The following is a 5868-nucleotide window of genomic DNA, read 5'->3' as shown; positions in this document are numbered from 1 at the left end:
TCCTAGTGATTTTGCAGCATTGATTTTTTTTATTCCTCTTATTAAGAGAGTGAAACAAGAAAAATTATGAGAAAATAAAATAAGAAGAAGAAGATGAAAAAGAAGCAGCAGAATATGAGGAGAAGAAAGATGAAGAATTTTGAATTATGCAGAACTTATCAAAATAAAAATACACCAAAATTTCTTAATAAATACACATAAATTTTTTAGTTTTTACACCGAAACTTTGCTACAAAAGTACAAAAATATATTCTTTAAAGTTATATTTTTTTTATACTTTTTTTCTTATTTCTTTCTTTCTTTTAGTTGAATGAATGTAGGTTTTATCCTATTTCTGGTAATTTTGTAATATTATGTATTTTTTCTTCTTTTTTGTTTGATTTTTTTTTAATTTTTATTAAGAGAGTAAAATAAAAAGAAACTTAAGAAAATAAAATAAGAAGAAAAAATGAATTAAAAAAAGAAGATGATAATGATGATGAAAAAGAAGAAGAAACAGCAGAAGATATGGAGGAAGAAGAGGAAGAGTTTTGAATTATGCAGAACTTACCAGAATAAATATAAACAAAAATTTATTAACAAATACACATAAATTTTTTTTAGTTTTTACACTGAAATTTTGCTACAAAAGTACAAAAATATCTTTTTTAATGCTGTATTTTTTTTCTTTTTTTCTTATTTCTTTCTTTTTTTTAGTTGAATGAATGTAAGTTTTATCATCTTTTTGGTAATTTTGTAGCATTATGTGTTCTTCTTCTTATTTGTTTGATTTTTTGTTTGTTTTTATTCTTGTTAAAAGAGTAAAACAGGAAGAAACTTAAAAATGTAAAACAAAAAAAATGATGATGAATTAAAAGAGTAAAACAGGAAGAAACTTGAGAATGTAAAACAAAAAAAAATGATGATGAAAAAGAAGAAGAAGAAGAATAAGCAGAATATAAGAAGGAAGAGGAAGAATTTTGAATTATGCAAAACTTATCAAAATAAAAATACACCGAAATTTCAAAACAAATACACATAAATTTCTTAGTTTTTATATCGAAACTTTGGTATAAAAGCAAAAAAATGTGTTCTTTAATGCTGTATTTTTTCTTCTTCTTTTTCTCTTTATTTCTATTAGTTGAATGAAGTAGGTTTATTATTTTTATTCTTGTTAAAAAAGTAAAACTAGAAGAAACTTGAGAAGGTAAAACAAGAAGGAAAAAATGAATAAGAAAAAAAAAGATGATGATAAAAGAAAAGGAAAAGAAGCAGTTACAAGACCTAGAGTAATTTATCAGGGCTTAACGCAAGTAGTTATGGAATAATTAACACTTTAGTACTGCAACACCTCATTAGCAAGTTAATGTGTAGAAATAATAAGATAAATTGTGTTCTTTTTAGTCGAGTTGTAGATAATATTCTTCCGCACCTTGAAGAAGGAAGGGCTGGACCTCTCATCATTATGCTGAGTTTTGAATTATGCCGAATTTATCAGAATAAAAACACATCGAAATTTCTTAACAAATATATATAAATTTCTTAGTTTTTATATCGAATTCTTAATGATTGCGACATACACACTCAATTCAAAAACAAACACAAACAAGACTGAATCATGAACAAAAAACATATCCAAATTAATTTTAGATCAGACAACGTCATTAATATGACAAAAATTTAACGATAATGATAATAATAACGGCGATAACGATAAAGAAGATGACAATGACATAACGATGATGACGATGACAATAGAATGATAACGATGATGATGACGATGGAGGAGGAGGAAGAGAAAAACAAATGAAAAGAAGAAATCAAATGAAAAAGGGGAAGAAGACGAGGAGAAGATAATAATAGTAGCGGTGACCATGATAACAAAAAAAAAAGAAAAAATAAAATAATAACAATTAAAATGTTAGTAAGAAAAAGAAGAGGAGAAGGAGAAAGAGTCGGGTAAAAAAAAGGAAAAGGAGAAGAAAACGATAAAGAAGAATATCGTAATTTAAAAAATAATTATAATAATTTAGTTAAACTTAAATGAGTATTTTATTTGGATGTTGGATATAGAACTTTATCTTTCTAATTAAGGTGAAAGTTTTTTTGGAAGTAGCCATTGCAACAATAGCTCGAGTTACTTCTTTGTATCTGGGCAAGATCTGTTTCCTTTTTTGTTTTGTTTTAATTTTTTTTTTTGGGAAGGGTCGGGTCCTGGAGCTAGGTGGAAGCTAAGTTTTCCTTTCGAAGCTAATCAACATTATTTTCTCTTTTTCTGTCTTAATTAAGATTGGATAATGAAATAAGTCAAAGTCAAATAGCTAAAACATTGTACAACTGGTGGACCAGATTGAATAGTGTTGGCCCAAATTTGAATATGCCCATATTTAAAGTAATATTGTTAAATGGAGACGTGCCAACTAACAGGCTTTGGTAAGGGACAATTGTAATGGGCTTGGGCCGTAAGCAACAGACACTTGGCCCAAAACGAGTCGTAAAATGAATACGACGCCGTAGGAGAGAAAATCGCCGGCCTTAATGCAGTGCGGTGGTAGAAAACCGAAATAACGAATTTCAGAGTAAGTTCCGATTGGTCCTCTCCAATATCCAGTCCCTGATGTGTTTCTGTTTTAACCGAATTTATTAGAAAGAGAAGAAAATTTCATTGTTATGTTGGTGTCCTCTCTCTTGTGCGGTTAACGGTAGCTGTATTAACTTTGTGCATGCCAGGTGTTTGTGCAATGGCTTCTAACAGTGATGACAAGGAAGAAGCACCAAAGAAGACCTCATTCTGCCAGAGGAACAAGTCTCGGAATGGAAGCTTCGTCTCTACTCTTCGAAATCACTTCCATGATTTTATCCATGCTCCCATGGATCAAAACAAGACATGCTTGGCAGACACTTTTCAAAAGGTAAACATTTTGAGATAGGAATCATTTCTGCAAAATTTTGCTGTTTCAACTTGTATCTTATGTGAAACAGATGATGAATGCATCAAAGAATTTCAGAAAGGAGGGTGACAGCCAAAAATGAACCCTTCCATCATCTAACAGGAGTTAGATGACTTTCTGCTTTCTTCAATCATCACCAGATCCATTATCTACTAAAAACGTTTCTATTCTGTGAGTAATTGCTGCCTTAGAACGCTTGAATTTTATTGGACTGTTGTAAATTTGTAATATAGTTGCTTCTTGTTGCTTTTACGTGTTGAGTAATTAGTACCACTTTTGTTGTTTATTTCATGGACTTCCCCAGTCTCTTCAAGATTGTCATTAATGTTACTCTTTGAACGCTTAATACTGTAGTCACTAGTCAAATTAAGCATGGACCTTGTGGAATTTCAGCCTTTATGTATAATTAGCCTGACACTAGATTCTAGTAATTCATCAAAATACGAATGAAGTTACTTATGTGAAATTCATTTTGCTCACTCATTCCTTCAAAGATAGAGATGCCATCGTGAAGTTTAAGCATGGAATAAAGTTATTACATACACCGGATAGCGAGGAAAAACAAAAAAAGAGGATTGAGGAAGAAAAATACAAAGTTACTTATGGCCAAAGCTCATAATTTTTAGGACCGACTTCTTGAGACATTGTGCAACTCTTCACTTATAAGGCTTCAATTCAGTTTCAAATTCCTCAGCCTGCAGATAATTTTTACCCCAAAAGAAAGAAAACGTTAGCAAACAAGCAGGATGTATCTAGTAATATTGTTTTTACTTTTGTTGAAGTAACTTGTTCTCTAATACTGTCTAAAAAATGCAGGTCACTCAGTCTTTATGTATTTTCCTCTATGTAGGCATAAATTTAAGACGAATAGCATTCTTGGGCTGTAAAGATTCCAACAAGAACTAGCGGATTCCTTAATAAAAAAATATTTTAAAATTAGACATCCATTCAAATTAAAATGGCATGTTTGAAGTATGCAGTACATATATACATATAATATAATATTAATGTTTGGGATTGTGGTCCATAGTCCATACACTAAGTTTTGCGGCTCTCCTGTTGTCATTCGTTTTTTAACATGGATTTTACCCCAAAAAGAGTGTTTTGCCACAAACAGAAAAATGTGTGGGAATCAACTTTTACTGATTGTCCTAGACTGATGGTTATAAACAGGGTTTTACTCGTGAGGTGGGGATTTATATTTTATAGCGGGTCCAACTAGAGACAAGTGGGTGACCAAATGATCAATAATCAGTTCTCGGGAGTAGTTTCAAAACTTGTAACAGTAATTAGTGCAGTCATACTTCTAGGAAAGTTGAAGTTTTCAGCAAGATAGGAACAAATGAAGAATCACTTGAAGAATCTACTTATGGACACAGTTACCTCTGCTCTGCATTGCTGATGTTTACTCTGCTACATCCAGCATTCCTCTTGTAAGCAGGGAGTGGAACCTTGCCTGACTCAATGTCTTTGATGTCCTCTAGTAGCATCTCATATCGTCTCTTGACTTCCACTTCATTTGTTCCTCCAACAAACATGGCTATCTTGTACCAACGATCTGTGGTTTCTTCATCGTATATCGCCAAGGCATTTTCAAACAGTTTGTTCTGCTTGGTTGTCCACCTGGAGTTGGGAGAGGAGAGTGTGTTTGATGCCATTGCAACAAAAGCCAGAAGAGAATATGAGATGGGAAAAAATGAAGTAATCCTTCACCCTAAGGCAAGCAGCTACTAAAATATAAGAATCTTTGACTGCTAAAAATGGGTGAGAGAGAGAGAGAGCAATAGGTAGAAAGACAAGTGGGGAACCCAATGGAGTAGGAAGCTGTGGATGTGAATATTATAGGACACTGGATTCGAAGCTGGACACGGCAAAACAAGTTATTGGTGCATCATTTGAACTGTTTATGGAAAGTTTACAACTAGTCAAACACAGTACATGTTATAAATGCTATGCTTATATAATATGATGCTACATGCAGATGGTTGATAAATGAGAAGAGGTTATTTCTGAAGATTAGTAAGTTGCTTCCTTTTCAAGTCTTCTCATGTTCCTAAGAAAGCAGCAAGAAGGGTTTTAGTCCCAATATCCCAGATTTGTTATTGTTGTTTAATGTCATGTGATCTCTGAAGCACAAACTATCATAAAAATGATGGAGACAATGAACTGATAGTGCCGTTTAAAGTATTGGAGTTGTTAAGTGACTTTATTTTCCTTGATAATTTATAATGTGATAATTACTCCTTATGTTTCCGTAGGGATCAGTTTGGTAGGTAAAGATGGGGATTTTATTTTATTTTTATTGACGAATTAGATAATACCTAAAATTTAGTCACATTTTTAGTCGTATTTGTTTAGTTTGGGAAGGACATTCAAGTTTGTAATATCGAAATAGGGCCTTGGTTTTGAACTAATAAAGCTAATTCCTTCTTGATTGAAGAGAAACGTAGGACAAAGAAGCCATAACACGTGGATTGGAATATTTAAGAACTAAAGCAACGTGTATGTACTAAAATCCTTAATAAATCCTCCAACAAAATTTTAATTCAAAGATCTCGAATCTCACTATTTGAGCACTATTCCGCAATTTTCTTCGGATGTAAAGACATGAAACCGGGTGCTTTTTGTGGGTGTTGCCGTGTTGGGGAATGCGTGCTTTTTAAGAAGGGAGCTACTCAAATGAAGATGCAAAAAACATCTTTTTATGAAGATGCTTTGTATAAAAGTGTGATTTATTGATTTGACCACACTTCCAATAAAAACAACACTTTTATAACATATCAAAATCTAACCCTACACTCCATCATCTAAAGGTCAAAAAGAAAAATCATCACATGAAGACAATTATAATATCTTCATGGGAGTACCCACCTTTTAAGAATGTAGTATCGTACTTGCTTCACTATTATTCGCTGGCCAATTCGATGGCCAATTTTAT

General features: G+C 32.2%; 1 long non-coding RNA gene across 1 annotated transcript; it reads left to right on the top strand.

The window, feature by feature from the left end:
• The first annotated feature begins 2461 nt into the window (after positions 1 to 2461).
• On the top strand, positions 2462 to 5149 carry LOC112800707 (uncharacterized). Its single transcript, XR_003201466.2, has 4 exons — positions 2462 to 2558; positions 2710 to 2891; positions 2962 to 3101; positions 3425 to 5149. It is a non-coding gene; the product is annotated as an uncharacterized lncRNA (long non-coding RNA).
• The last annotated feature ends 719 nt before the right edge of the window (positions 5150 to 5868 follow it).

The sequence above is a fragment of the Arachis hypogaea genome, chromosome 5 (genome assembly GCF_003086295.3).
Source record: "Arachis hypogaea cultivar Tifrunner chromosome 5, arahy.Tifrunner.gnm2.J5K5, whole genome shotgun sequence".
NCBI lineage: Eukaryota > Viridiplantae > Streptophyta > Magnoliopsida > Fabales > Fabaceae > Arachis > Arachis hypogaea.
The sequence above is the reverse complement of the archived record's forward strand: the minus strand, read 5'-3'. Positions and strand labels throughout refer to the sequence as shown.